Here is a 16,425-nt window from a genome sequence, read left to right on the forward strand (position 1 = left end):
AGAAATTGTGACACCCTCCCTACCTAACTACTAGCATGTTACTAGGCTTATAAACATCTGTATTTGGGAGCACTGGAATTTGCATCTCTTTTGTATCTTTACTTGCATGGAAAACATTTATATCATCTGTTGGTTCAGACATCACTCCAAACATCCACTGCAGAGAGAGTTTGGAGAGAGCTCGTAAAAGTAGACAGTCCATTGTTTCAGAGGCTAACTGCCTACTTGCCTGTGGTAGCTGAACTTAGGAGTGCTAAGTTTACCATGCTAGGCCACCTCTAAACTTAACTGGATGGGGCTCTATGAGTAGGGAGAGCGACTGATGAAAGCAAGCTTTTTATTGTTCTCCACAGCAGCAAGAGAGACTGCCGTTTTGACCCAGAGGACCTGAGGTCATCCTGGAGCCTCTCGCTCCGTAAGTCCTGAGAAGCTCCAGGAAGATGTGGTAACAGTGGTGGACTGAAGACCAGCAAAGCCTGTAGGTAATCTGAGGCCCATTCATGCTGCAATCTTACCCCAAATCTACCCATGACACCTACCTATTGCACTTAATAACATCCCAGCACCCAAAAGAGTTTTTGTAACATACATTCTGAAGAGACAGGATAGACTGTGGTCCAACAAAAGCAAGTAACAAGAAAATGTAAGAAAGCAATGGCTAAAGCACGGCTGGAACCACTACAATTAAATTCATGCCTTACTTAGTGCACCTTATCTTAGTTGGTTTGTATCTAAATAACATAAGTTGAAAGTCCTTTAAATTCCCTCAGACTCTGAGACAGTCTCTAAGATTTTAATCTGCTTGAAGTCACTGGCAAAACTATTCTGAACTGCAGTCCAAAACTTAATTTTTGTTTTTCTATATACACTTAATAGCCTAAAACTTAACCTGCCTTATCATCTGGGCTCTGCACAACCTGATCTAGTTAACAATGCCTCTGCTTACTGCAGAGGGGGTTGGACTAGATGACCTTTGGAGGTCCCTTCCAACCCAGACCATTCTATGATTCTATGATTGTCCCCTGTCCTTAGAAACAGCTTAGCAAGAATAAGGAGTCAATGTCCTGCAGAAGTGGGTTTAGATTCCATCAAGTTGCTCTCACCTTTCTGCAAAAACTGTGCCGTCCTTAAACATGATCTGAGTCACGTTTTGACCCCAAACTAGCAGAGCCCCAGATCGTTACACAGTATCATTAAATAAATTACTAGGTTGAAATTACCTCTTGAGGAGGTAAACACATTAATTAGCATTTCGTTTGGTAACTTTTTTCAAAGCTGTGAACTTGTTCGTTACCCAGCATACCACATACCTGGCTGATTTGGATGCCCAAATGCAATAAATATTGTGGCTGTCACACAGACAAGCCAAAATTTCTAATATTTCTCAAACATCAGGTAATGTTCAAAACTCAGCAGAAAGATTACTGCTGTCTGGATATTTAACAAAATAATTTTTAAGAAAGAGTAGATGCCTAGTTAAGATACTTTCACATTTCCTGCATCTCGCTTCTGGACCAATTCAGGAACTAGCCCAAATATGCACTGAATTGTTTCCAGGTATTTCAGATATCTTGAAAAACTCATGGAAGACAGAGGAGACAGTAGAGAACTGTAAAAGAGAAGCATAATAGCTTTTAGAAAAAGACATAGAAGAGTACTCAAAGTAGACAGGTAGCCTAACTAGCTTCTACTTCTGAATTATGGAACAAATTAGTCAGGTGATAAAATTAGTGAGGTGATAAAAGCTTGCTGACATGCCTCTGTCAAGAACTTACCATGTCAAACAAAATCATTTTTTTTTTCTTTGCTCTCTTGCATACTGGCCTGATTGTGGCTGGGATAATTTTATTCCTAGTAGCCAGTACAGTGCTGTGCTTTGGATTTGTTGAGAGAATAATGTTGATAACACCCTGATATTGCTAAGTAGCACTTATCTTAAATCACAGACTTTTCCATTGCCCATGGTCTACCACTGAGGAGTTGCACAAAAAGCTAGAAGACAGCATAGCTAGGATAGCTGACCCAAACCAGCCAGAGAGATGTTGCATACCATAGAACGTCATGTTCAGGATATAAACTGGGAGGAGTTGTCTGGGAGGGGTGGATTGCTGCTTAGGAACTGTTGTTATTGTGTTAGTTATTAAACTGTGCTTATCTAAACCTACAAGTTTTGCTTTTTTTTTCTCCTTCTCCTCCCCATCCCACTGGGATGAGCAGCTGTGTGGTGCTTGGTTGCTGGCCAGAGTTAAACCACACTTAACATTTAAGAAAAATTACTTACATAGATTTTAGTAAGGCTTCTGGTTCTGTTCCCTGTTGTTTTTTATAAGTCACTGAAGAAGTTAGGTCGAGATTAAATCACCAGAAGTTAACGATGGATGAAGGCAACTGATCCAAAAATACTGCATTGGAAAAGTGGTTATTGGTGGCCTACAGGAAGTTTGAGATGGCATTTCATAGAATCATAGAATCATAGAATGATAGAATCAAGAAGGCTGGAAGAGACCTCAAAGATCATCGAGTCCAATCTGTCACCCTAAACCTCATGACTACCTAAACCATGGCACCAAGTGCCACGTCCAATCCCCTCTTGAACACCTCCAGGGATGGTGACTCCACCACCTCCCTGGGCAGCACATTCCAATGGCCAACCACTCTCTCTGTGAAGAACTTTAGGAATTTGAGGACAGTTCTCTTCAATGTCATGGAACGAATGGCTAGACTATGTGCTTATAGAGTTCAAAATTTATGTCAAGCTGAAAGAAGTTTGGAATACACTGGAAAAAGGGATCAGAATGATAATATGATCCTCTCTAGTTGCAGATATGGCTTAAAAGGAGCAGGTGTAATAAATGCAGATTCTTATACCAATGAAAGAGGAGCAAATTGCACAAAAACAAGACAGACAACAAAAGCATTACAGATGGGAAAGCAAAAGTGCAGAGAAAACTGCATAGATCTGAAGAACCTTACAAACAAAATGAGAACCATAAATGTGATCACGTGACCTAAAGCCGGTTCTCAGATATAATACATCCTGTCAGGGAGATAGCAATACTGAATACTCCACTACAAATTACAGAACAGCTCAGGTTAGAGAGAACCTTGGAAAACAAGAGTTCTGGGCCAACGGACAAGAATGCCATTATTTGTATTTTACATTTCCACTGGTTTCTCAGAGTCCTTCAATGTGTTATTAAAGTCATCTGCCCTGCCTTCTCCACTGAATCCTGGTGTTACCACAATACACAACCGTATTGTCATATAAGTAATAATAATCTGTGTTAGGTTTACAAATACAAACTGAGAGTTTACAGTCAGCAACGTCTTTCATTCTAGCAAATCAGAAAAAATGGTAAGATGTTTAGTCACAAAAGTTATCTTGCCTGTTTTCTCCATACTTGGTATTACCTTCACAGTTACAATAGTAGAAGTTACTGCTATTGTTTTACACAAAACCAGAGATTCTGCAAGAGAAAATGGAATGTAATTTGGAACACTTTGTAATCTTCAGAATTGCCCACATTTTCCCCACAGCCCAAATTATTTTAAATTGTAAGTAGATTTGCAAAGCTGTTAGCATTATTTTCTCAGTTCACTCAAATTTTTTTGGCAAGACATATTATCTATGATGAATCACAACATCTTTTATTAATATAGTCATAAAAGAATTAAGGCTGTCAGGTATAATTTGCAGCTTTTTTGCCTTTAGATTCAGCACTCTTTCTGAGAAAAAAAGGTAATTTAATGACTAGGGAATCTAAGTTACAATCAAATTTATTACATTTACCAAACTTGATTTTCAGATGAGATACCATTAAAAATGTACTTTAAGAGGAAAGAGCAGAACTGACAGTGGCCATTGAATTACAAACCTGAAAAATGTCTAATAATGCCATGATCAATTGTGCTATGATGGTGAGAGGAGGAAGAGGAATTCTGTTTTTCTATGTGTCTTTTACATGTTGCACAATCTGGAGTGAAAGCTAGAGCCTCAGCCCAAAACTTCAGTTCAGGAGAGCAAGTGTCCTCCTTTCAGATTTCACTGTGACTTACAGCATGTCTTTATAACCTAGTGCTGCTGATCTGCCTACAGATTTCTAAAGTACTGCTAAAAAAACAGATGCTGTTGTTTGTGTGAGCACTTGCTACCGTATGCTGTCTATCATCTGTAATCCCATGAGTTCTGCATCCACAGAATTTCTGATGAATTCTGGGTGAGGTTTGTTCTTGGAAGGCTTCTGGATCAAGGTTTTCATGTTAGAAAGAGGTCAATAAAAGGCTTGTTCAAAAACAAGCAAACAAAACAGCAGAAAATTATTTTCATTTTCCCATTGCTGACATTAGTCTTCTCTGAGTCTCAGTCCCCTAACACTCTTAACCTAGTGATGCAAGATCATCTTTTATTTAAAAGTTATGTTAAGGTGTTATGTTAAGATATGTTAAGGTGGCCTGATATTTTCTGATCACGAGTTGTATTTGTACTGTGGGCATTTTTCTAATTTCCAAAGGTACTACCAGCTTTTGTGTACAAAATTTAAGCTTAAGCAGAGTTTAATTTTTCTCAAAGAGTTCTACTGGGTTTCAAGTATTTAAAATCTGAAGCTGTGGTTAATGGGTTAAACAAGAATGAAAAAGTAGTATTCCAGAGAAGCAAGTTATCATATAATGTTCCTTTCCTGAAGGTATGTTGCCATCTAGCAAACACAGAAAATAATGGTCACACAAATAGAAGAAAGGAAATTCAAAAGGCCTGTGAATTTTGCTTGATTTTGAAAAGCTTAACTGAAGAAAGAACTTGAGGTTTGAGTGTTCCTACTGAGCTCTTTGCACAAAGTTGATTGTCTCTGTGTGGATATGGCACATCATCAGCAAGACAGAATAAATCATCTGTTCACGTAGCTCTGCTGTAGCTCTAACCCTCCACAGCTGAGAAAGTTCACATCAGGGAAGGGAGGAGGAGGATATATTAACTCCTTTTTGGCATTTCAGAAGATATGTATGCTACAGCAGAGCTCTTGGTGCTGAAGGTAGCTTTGATAAGAGATTGTGGCACACGAACCATAGATGGTATGAAGATAAAGAATCTTGCTTTAGAATGCCATATTCTTTTAGTCTCTTTTACATACATATTTCTCTGAGGAATCTCATAGTTTGAGGATGACAAATTTAATAATAAAAATGCAAGAGGATTAGATTGTTACACAAGAAGAACTAAATGAACCTTTAGTGGAAGGGAGGAACAAGATGAAATGTTGTAATACCTAGAGCAAGGTCACTGGGTATTATTATTTAGGGAAAAATACTAGAATTTCTGCTCTAAATGCTAGGTGATTAAGAGCCTGAGGACTCTATACATGAAGGAGTATTTCTTGTTCCAGTCATCAAACAGCCACACCAAAGCAAGACTAAGATGAAAGGCAAGGCTGCAGTGCAATGTGGAGCTGATGAGATAGGTCCATACTGAGAGAACTGGAGATGAAATTAAAGGTGACCAAGCTGAATTGATTGCAGCTTCCTGAAAAGGTAAAGTAGCAGAGAAGAGTAAGAAATCAAAGAGAAAAAACAAAACTCAGAAGACAAGATGTGAAAACAGCTCACACAACATTGCAATCTCGTAGCTTATGCTGTCAGTAAGAAGAGATTGGATGGATTTCTGCAGACTCAACAGTAATTGCTATGCAGCAGCAGTTAGTACTATTGAAATGCTGGAACTTAGGGGAACCAACTAGGCTATGTGACTTGAAACAGATGCCCTCAAAGAGCATGAGACAGCATTCTTCAATGTGAGAGAAATCCTTGCCTGTCAGTCTGAACTGGCAACTTGAGGCCATTTCCTCTTGTTCTATCACTTGATACTAGGGAGAAGAGACTGATGCCCATCTTACTATATTCTCCTAGGTAGTTGTAGAGAGTTGAGCTCTCAGCCTCCTCCAGACTAAACAACTCCAGTTCCCTTAGCCGCTTCTTATAAGACTGGTCCTTCACCAGCTTTGCTGCCCTTCTCCAGCCACACTTCAGCAACTCAGTGTCAGTGAGGGCCTGCATTTTTTAATACATCTGAGAAAGAGTTCAATGTCAGGAGCAGTTCCTCTCCACCTCAGTGTGGATTTGTCTTTTATCATGATCTAGACATAACTGACCTTGAGTTGAGCTGTTACTATTTCCCGTTGGAGTAAGACCAGTTCAGCTCATACAGTTCTGTACCATCAAGCAGTTTCAACTGGAACCACTTTCATGAAGCTTACCTCAGGAGGTTTAAGGTGCTGCCTAGTGTTTGCTCAGTGGACAAAAGCAGAGATTGAATTTGCAGCCTACCAAAGGTGGGTGAAGTCCTGAGGGTCAAAGCACCCAGATTCAGCTGATCAGGAAGAGTCCCTAAACACACAATAGCTACAACTTCCATGCCCATGCTGTCCATCTAAAATGACAGGGGAGAGAAAGCAGACTGCTCTGTGTTTTATATGGAAAGGAGTAAAGACTGTAATCTCTGTGTTTAAATGCTGTTCAAAAGATGCAAAAAAGATATAATTTGACAACCTTCTATTCAGAAGTAGTTTATATATATAAGGACTATTCTTGAAAGGAATTGCTAGTAAGGTCAGTCTGAAAGGCCAGTTTTAGGCAGAATTTAGTGTTAAACTATTGTTCTTTGGTTTGTGGTGTGTATAGTATGCAAGCTTGCTGCTGTCTTTTTGCCTGCTCCATCTTTTCTTCTCAGTTTGCTTGAGAAGAATCAAGTAAATGAAAAGGTATCATGAATAAAAAAGTACCATGCTTATTGAACTTTTTGACAGCCCATGTCTTTTCTGCATAACCTAGCAGGACTACCCTGCTGACTACGCAAATACTCTAAATCAAAGATCATAGCTGTATATCTTATGAAATAGGAAACTCTTAGCAATTTAGATTTGGCTGACATAATTTGCAGAAGGGCTGAGGAGATATGAAGTGATATGGAGCAAATATTTTAAATTTTCATATGTGAAAAAAATGCCACAGATTAACAAAAGGGAGATGAAGCCAGGAATTTGAAACACTGGGAGCTTAAAATCAGGCACTGGAATCCTTCTCTGTACTTACGATATAAGTAAGTAAATCATTAAAGACAGTGAAGAGTCACAACAACCCCATGCAACCCAACAGGCTTGGGGAAGTGTGGCTGGAAAGCTGCTAAGCCAAAAAGGACCTGGGGACATTGATCAACAACTGGCTGAATGTGAGCCAGCAGCGTGCCCAGGTAGCTAAGAAGGTCAGTGGCATCCTGGCTTGTATTAGAAATAGTGTGGCCAGCAAAAGTAGGCAAGTGGTTGTGCCTCTGTACTCAGCATGTCACCAACACTGGTGACATGACACCTTGAATACTGTGTTCAGTATTTGAGTATTCGCAAGAAGAATACTGGAGTGCTGAAGTGTGTCCAACAAAGAGCAACAAAGCTGCTGAAGGGTCTAGAAAATAAGTCCTATTGAGGAGCAGCTGAGGGAACTGAAGTGTTTTAGCTTGAAGTAAAGGAGGCTGAAGGGAATTCTTATTGCTCTCTACAACTACCTGAAAGGAGATTGCAGTGAGGTGGGTGTCAGTCTCTTCTCCCAAGTAACAAGTGGAAATGGCTCAAGTTATGCCGGGAGAGGTTTTGTGTTGAACATTAGAAAAAAGTCGTCACAGAAAGCACTTTAGAAGCATTGGAGCAGGCTGCACAGGAAAGTGGTTAAGTAACCAACCCTGAAAGTATTTAAAAGATGGTGTAGGAGTGCTTAAGGCCATGACTTAGTGATGGACTTGAGTGCTAGGTTAATGGTTGGACCCAACAATCTAAGAGATCTTGGTTCTAGGATCTGTGATTCTAGGAAGAGATCTTAATGGACCTAATTTTCTGTATATACTTCCATGACGTTCATTTACTGAGCACTCATATGAGACATTTTCAGAGATTTTTGAATGTAAGGGGCACCAAAGAGCAGTTCTGAGAATCTTAACCTTTCGATCTTAATTTGGGCTCTGTTTTTTAAATATTTGCCCTTGGCCTTATAAAAGACATAGTTTTAAATCATTTCAGTAATGGAAGTTATTTGATTCTCTATTCCTGAAGAGAGACTCCACTTGTAAAACATCCTTATAAATGACCAACTTTTTTCAGGCATATTACCAGTATGCTGTTATTTTTCAAGTATGCTATTTGTGTGTCATCCAAATTTACTTTTAACCTTTTAGAAATGCTAGGAAATAAGCTTCATTCTCATTGCTAAGCCAATAGATAACTCTAATGCCTCAATTTTTTAATAGCTGTGGAATGAAATAAACTTGAAGTGTTTGATAGACTCTGCTTTATATAGACTTTGCTTACAGCCAAGGGAAATGGCAAATAGAATAGCAGTTACAAGATTTGCTCTTGTTGTCTGAATACTATACAAAGATATTTTAAATGACTAGACAAAAAATTATGAAAGCATCATATGACTCAAATTATAAATAAAATATGGGCACTACTGGACCAAGCTCTGCATGCGGGAAAACCATAGTGACAGTCAAATCTACAAAGATTATTCAAGAACATTTACTAAGGACTCAGTCCTCACACTTTTACAGCTGAGAGTCAAGGATTTTGAGCAGCTGGGCTGCAAACAATCTTTCCAGAAATTCACTTGAGTGATTCTGTAAATGTTTAAGCAGTTCATAGGTATTTTACTCATTTTTCTGTGCTTGGTGTATTTGGGATTTGCTTTCATCTGTCTATCTATGGTGACTTCCACAGTTTTCCATAATTATGGAAACTGTGGCCAAGAATGGCCCACAAATTCTGCTGGTTTGCAATGAAGAACTACAAGAGGGTTTTTTACCTGATGGAATAAAAGACCTAAATGTGCTTATCTTTGTTCATATCGGTTTTCAGAGTTCCAGCAATGGGGTGGCACTCTGGCAGTTTACCTAAGCTCAAAATCTGCTCCAGTTTTTTTGCAGGGATGGAGTTTTCAGTGTCATCACCATTACCCCACTAGAAGACACAACCAGAAAATACTCTAGAGAAGGAATCAAGCTTACAGGCTCTGTATATTGGAGCTCTCCTTAGCAGCCTTCAGCAGGGCAGCAGAACCAGGTTCCCAGATACAAAGCTGTAATGATCAGATGATTACAGGAATACAAGGTATGAATTCCAGAAAGTTCAAGCAAATTCCTTTTGCTTGTTCATATCAAGATTTATACAAATAGCATAACACGAGGCTTGGCAAGATAATTTTCCTAAAGTATTGCCATGTGTTTCTTCAGAAGCCTGTCCCCCACTAAAAAAAGCAAGATACCTAACACCAGAGGTCTGCCTGATGTCTCAACAGTTGCATGCGTAGTTTTGTTGGCTGCAGTGCTGCTGCAGTAAGGGCAAGGTAGTCAGAGCCAATTTGTCTGTATCTGCAGAAGTGAGTTCTCAGTGCTTAGTTGTGCTATAAAGCCAGTCCCTGAGAATCGCTGACAGTAATTGTAATTCTCCTCAAACCCAGAGCAATGTTTAAAGCGGGGGAAGCACAGGAACCTCCTGAGTAGTTTCTTCCCCCGTTGCCTGTCAGTGATTTTACTGCAATGCCTAGAAAAAGCAAAGCAGTTCAGACAGAGCATCTATTTCTGGTGTGAAATCCTAGTTGTGGATTCCCAGTGCTGATGTATTTTTCAGACCCTCTGGTGAATTTCTAAGCTCTCTTGGAATAATACTTAATGGGAGGGGACTGGAATCCCTGTCGTGGATTTCAGGTCCACAGACTTTGATGAAATCTTTGAACAAGAGGGTGGGAAAGCTGTTTTTTTATAAAGAGCAGCTATGAAGGAAGAGAAGCAGGCTCTTGTCAGTAACGAGTTTTTAAATCTCCTTGTCCTGTTTTTCTGAGAAATAAAGGGTAGGATGTGGAAATCTAGTGTGAATTTTGAAGAGTGGAGGCAGAGAAGTAGAGACCATTTTCTGTTCAGCCACTCTGTAGAGAGGTATCCTTGGCAGGGATAAAGGTACAGCCCAGTACTCAGAAGTGTGTTGGTGACCCTCATAAGAGCAGTGTTATAAAAGCCAGCAAGAGGGAGGGAGAGTCACATTGAGGACTCTGTTGTAACTCAGAGCCACTGCTGTTGGTTTATTTTTCCTTTTCTTGAAAGCCTGTTTTTCACATATTTTAAACCTAGAAGTGACCACTGTTAACTCCCTGTGTAACATCAGGTATAGGTTGCAGCTGTGCATGGCAAATATCTGGAGGATAAAAATTCCTTTTTCGAAACACCTTAGTAATTGCTAGGTCAGAGACACTTCCAATTCTTCACCAGCACATGGAAAATACTTTTGGTCACTCACAACAGTGAAAAAATTACACTGATGGCAATTTGTACCTCAGTGTAGTGGTTCACTAACAGCAGGCAATGTTAGGACTGTAGTCTGGCCACTGATGAAAGAGCAATGGGTGCTTTAAGATGGTGAACACCATCGAATATAAAACGTCCAATCAATGTCATTTAGTGGCTTGGGATGTTGCCATTTTCTGAGCATCAGCACTCCATTGTGTTAATTTATGCCACTGAATTTTCTGCTAGGGTCAAACATAACATTTTTAGTTGCATTCAGCACAGCTAGCCAAATGATAAAATAAGACTGAGATAAACTTGTGATACAGTCTCCACATGACTAAAATTATATTCACCAGAGCTATGTAATGCATGGATACTTCTCTGGTACACTTCAAGATTCATTATATGAAAGATCCACTGTTTGCTGTATCTGTGATGATGGTCACATTGGAAATATTGTTAAGGAATTTAGCATTGATCTGTTCCACAAAACATTTGTCATACTATACACAAAACTTAGATTCCTTGAGTAGTTCCTGGAGAACTGACCTGACAGCAAAGAAAAACATGTTCCTGTGATTCTTCTGGCTGAAATTATTTTGATAATCTACCTCATGTGAGCTGCACATAGTACATAGCATAAGTCATCTCACTGGGCCTATTTTGTATTATCCCTTAGTTTAGCTTGACACTGCCTAAGTTTCTAGTAATATTTATGACATTTCATGTCTCCTCAAGGAAAGTTAAGACCTCCTGGGTGCCTAATGAGAGGTTACATAAACCGGGACTCTTCATTTTGGAGAAAATAAGGCTGAGAACAGAGTAAGATTTACAAAATCATGAGGAGAATCTTATCAGGTAAAGGGGTAACTATTATTCACCTGTTAATCAACAGTTATAGCACAAGAATTGGGAGGTAGTCAGTGAAATGAATGGGAGATTGGTTTTAAACTGATATCAGAAAGGGTTTTTTTACACAGAGTAATGAACTTACAGAGTTTCTTGTCAGAGGAGACTGTGGAGGTGAGGTGTCAAATCAGGATTAGGCAAATTTGGGGACAGCAGGTCTGTGAGCAGGTATTGAAGGCAATGTGCGGGGTAGGAACTTCTAACATCCCTAATCCAGTGATCTTGGTTACTGGTGGAAAAAAGGGGATCAGACTGCACAAAGTAGCAAGAAATACATGTAGTCCCTACATGGTGTTTCCCACTACTACTGTTGTAGAGAAGGTAGTGGCACAACTGTACCCTGGTCTGCTATAACCATGTTCTTACCTTCTGATGTTAACTGTCTCTCAAATCCAAAAGGTGGTGTGCATTTTCTGTGACCTTCTACTCTCTCCAAAATATAAACCATTCATTCTCATACTTTTGCTCAGTTTTTAAATAAACTTCTTCAGACTGAGCAAACAGGAATACCTTGAACAGAGGACAGCAGTCCTCTATGGGGAATGGCTTAATATCTTACAGTCCCTCATCTCCTCACAACTACTGACTTCTCCGGAACAGCCTCTTTCCTCCTGTACAAGAGGGGAAGGGTCTCTGGTCTTGCTGTAAAAGCAGGAAGTTCAGGTGAAACAAGCTGAGATTCTAGTCAGACATGCTTTTGTCTTGGCCAGTTGAAAGGAAAACATTAGTACATACTCAGGGTAATTATTTGAAGAAAATGGTTATATTATTTTCTGTCCCTTCATGTCACTGAATCAGACTGCAGTTACATGCTGTTGAGTTACTGGTGAAATAGTTGCAGAATGATTAAGGAAATTAACAGGCAAAACTATGTCAAATATGTTAGTTATCAACAAAGTAATTGGATAGCTTTTAAGAGACTGAAACAGACACAGGCATGCAAAATATTACACAGGATCATAATAGCTGTAGAAGAGAGTGGAGGTTTCCAAGTGAGTACATTCCAAAGGACCCAACTACATCCACTACCAGCAGAGAGCTTTCTCATCACTACCCTCCTTCAAGGACCAAGGAGAGAGGACAGTCAACCAAGAGGTATCAGGAATGGGAAATTATAAATGAAAGTGAGAGGAGTAAAGCTTTAGTGAGGAAGAAGAGAAAGTCAAATTCCAGATTCTGTTAGGTGGCTAACAAGCCGTGTTTCATAAAGAGTGACTTTTAAGCCTGTTGTGGTTTAGTGGTGACAACAAAATAAAGTGATAAAGTCAAGCTGAAGACTACAGGAAAAAATCTGTCACCAACAGATTTTTTAAAAATTGCAAATTTTCTAAAGTGTATTTGTAAAGCAAAAATTCCTAGTGATGGTATAAGATCTTTTGTTAGGTGGAGATAGTACATTTAATATAGGAAAGGACAAAGTTTTTACTGATTTGGATCTGGGAAGGAAGAAGATTATAGAGATGGCAATACAAAAATATTTTCTAATTCGTTATTGGAAAAGGAGAATTTTTAGTAAACACAGGCTAGACAACTTAAAGAATTGGTCTTACTATAGTGCACCAGAACACCCCACATGAATAGGTATGCTTTTCCTTCCTCAGGCACAATCTCCAGCTCTTCTTCCATCCACATTCAGCTATGAGCTCACTGCAGAACTGCCTCCTGGTCCCAGTGTGGCAGGGCCATGTCTGGGTCACCCTTGTCCTCAGCTACTGCTCTCTTCCTCGGCAGCAGTAGGCACCTGACATCTGTCCAGCAACTGGGAATGCATAGCCCCATGCTCTCCTTGTGGCACATCTGTTGCTTGGCCAGCTTTAGTCCTAGCAACAGGGACATGGTCAACCATCATGACCAAGCTGAGGGGAGACAACCATCAGAGCCAAATGATGCTTCTGATTGCCCCATCATGGTCGTATTCATCAGTTCTTCGTGCTGGTTGCTGGGGCCTGGGGCTGTGCCACTTGCTTCTTCTCCCTGCTACTAACTGGTGGTGGTGGCATCTTGGACAGCCACTCTTCATGGTGAGCTCCTCAGCCAGGCCATTCACCATCCACAGTACAACCGCCGATTTGCCAGGGGACCAGAGCGCCCGGGGCTGGGCTCGGCCCCTGTCTGCCTGCTCACCGGAGTGGGGGTTGTTGGGCTGTCCACGGTACGGTTACTGGAGCCGGCACTCCCAGGCGGGCCCCTGGCTCTGAGGGAGCTGGCCAGAGGTGGCGGCGGCGGCAGGGGGCACGGCGGGGCCGCCCCGCAGGCTTTGCCCGCTAGAGGGCAAGAGAGCCCCGCACAAGCGCAGCGGGGCGGCTGCCCCTGCCCCTCAACCCTCGGCGCCCGCGGCTCCCGGCCCCGCGCCTGCCCCGGGGGGTTCCCGCGCCGCGGCTCCGGGGTGGCCGCTGCAGGCAGCTAAGGTGCCTCCCGCAGGTGCCGAGAGCCAGCGGGCCTGAGGCCCGCTGAGAGTTAAATGATCTGGATGGCCACAGTACCGTGGATGATGAAGGAATCACTTCCATTCCGTCGGAAAAGCTAGAGAGGCCTTTGGCCATTCCAGAAAGTGGCCGTGGAGCCACCGTGGAGTTGGCATGGACTGCCTTCTCTGTCGAGGTGAAGGCACACCGGGTTACTGTGCTTGCTGCAGTGCCCGCAGAGTGTGGGTAAGTAGGGACATGCGCCTGGCTCTTGCAAAGCTGCAGCTCTGGTCTATCACTGGTAAGTAGCATCCTGCTGATAGCTTGGTCTATGAAGCAGATAGTGAATTATCGACAAAGGAAGTCTATCAGGCAAAGAAAGAACCTTAGGCACACTCTGCAGCCTTCTGGCCAAGCTTGCAAATGAGCATCAATGGTATGGCAGCACGGAGAAGGCAGAAACATCTTGGATTTGACACCATGTGGGCAGGAAAAGTGCACCAGGCAAAGGGGGAACAGTAATAGACCCATTCACACAGTGAGCAGTCCTTTGGGCTGTGCCAAACAAATTGCTTGCCCTGTGGAAGCCTCTCTAGTCACCTACACACATGGCAACTCTTGATTTCTTCCCTTTTTCACCTTCCAGTCAATGTCACTTTGGCTTTTGAGCTGGAGGGACTTGCAACGTTACAAACAATCAGTTCATTACTAAAAACAACAGATACAAGACGTACATTTAAATACACACATCAGAGAACTTTTAAATATACTTGGCGGCTTTCACAATTACATCATCCTTTCTACCTTCAAGTATCACGAACAAGAACACACATTCCAAAAGACTGTATCAACACCCGTGTCAATGCATTCAACTGTATCTGACTGATAGCGGCATTATTACTTTTATACCTGAATTAAAATACCTTAAAATGTGTAACCTGCTAACACCCTCCATAGGACAGTCACAAAGATCGTATTCTGCCAAATCTTTTTAACGTAAGTTCACTAATTTCTGTATGAGGCAAATAACAGCATAAAGCAAATACAATAGCACTGTAAGACATCTATGTCAGATATCCTGTTGTGGGCATGTATCACATGGTAATGCACTGATGCTGGTGTTTTCTCAGAGTTCCCCATCTAAACTGCGCTCCTGTGGTCCGAAATTTTGGTGAGCTGGGAAACAGGCCCTTTCTTTCTGGTATTCTTACAGGTAATATTTTTTTGGTCATAAGTACTGCTACTTTTTCTACAGTTTCTGAAGTGAGAAAGGAAAGACATTCCAGTAGCTCAAGTTTTCTAAACTTGTAGGCACCTATGTTAATCCAGTTGACCTGAGTCTGACGGCTACTAGGTTTTCACAAATATTTAATGTATTTCTAGGCAATCTCATGTTTCATAATCATGACTTTCAGTAATTTTCCATTGCTGACTTGAGTTTTCTTTGGAGGATTAATTTATACAACTATATTAATAGTGTAGTGCCCTCACTAGCCGTTCTGGGGAAATGCTGAATCACATGTGTGGCAGACGGTGGGATCCACCCAATCCTATCTAGACCTCTGCCATGCAGAAGTCTACATCTAATATAGGCTCCCTTCATACACAAGGAAGAATTAAGCATCTTTAGAGCATGAGTCATGACTCATGCATATCATCCTAAAGCAGATGCCTGGAATAGGTCAGATGATTTGTGCCCTAAAATTGCTTCTATTTCTCTACATTTAGGAACAAGTAGATCTTGATGTCTCCATTGCAGCAGGATTCATGAGGTGACTGAATTAATACTCTCATGATATCTGGGTTTATATAACGCTTCAAAGTACTTTAAAATGTCTTACTTGTAAAGAAAACTAAAAATAGAATTACTTTCTCTGTTACTCTTGATTTTTCAAAAAACATCTCTTAAAAGTTTGCTGACTAAAGACATTTTAGTAAAAAGGGCAAATGCCATGTGTTTCATGGAAAAGTGTTTCGCAGTTCTTCATCTGCAAGGTTGGGAAATAAACAAGTTAGATACATTGTAGGTCCAGAATAGGATCCTATACTTTTGGTGAAATTATACAGTCTGGGAGAATGGGGGAAAAGCACACAAACAAACAAACAAAAAAACAACAACAAAAACCCCTCACCAAACAAACATATATTTTCTTATGGCAGGCTGATTTATTTTTTTTAAATGACACTGAAAAATTGCTATGTCAAAAGTCCTAATAAAGCTGAACTAGTTGGCAGAGTACAGGTGAAACAGTTGGGGTTTTTTTTATTAAAAAAGACGCAATGTCTAAAATTTGCCAGAGGTGTCACATTAGTGTGGTATGCCTGAGGAAAAGGAACTCCTCAAGAAATAGAGGATCCTTCTGACCAGCTCTGTGTACAGGAGTTAAAATCCTGCATAAAGCTGATGAGTAAGCTCTTGATGATTCACTGTGGCAGATGCAGTCTTTAATTCCAGGAGGGTATACGGGAAGTGGGTGTGAATCTCGAGTAGAGGGGAGCTAGGGGTAGGGATGTTCCTGCTTCAGTGTCTTGGGGATAAAAGTGTAGGTTTTTTGGTACAGCCCTAGTTATCAGTAAAACTTCTGCAAGGGGCAAATTTGACATTGCACATCGCCCATAGATGTTATGTGAAACAGGGTTGGAACACCACCTACTCACAGATGGGTATAATTTTGGGGATGTCCTGCATAATTCATGCTTGGCTTTGATACTTATGAGTAATTCAAACATCAAAGCCTCAACTTAGATAGCACTTTTATAACAGTAAACTTCCTATAGCAAATATTCTGAGGGCTG

This window comes from Indicator indicator, chromosome 1, assembly GCF_027791375.1.
Source record: "Indicator indicator isolate 239-I01 chromosome 1, UM_Iind_1.1, whole genome shotgun sequence".
Lineage (NCBI taxonomy): Eukaryota > Metazoa > Chordata > Aves > Piciformes > Indicatoridae > Indicator > Indicator indicator.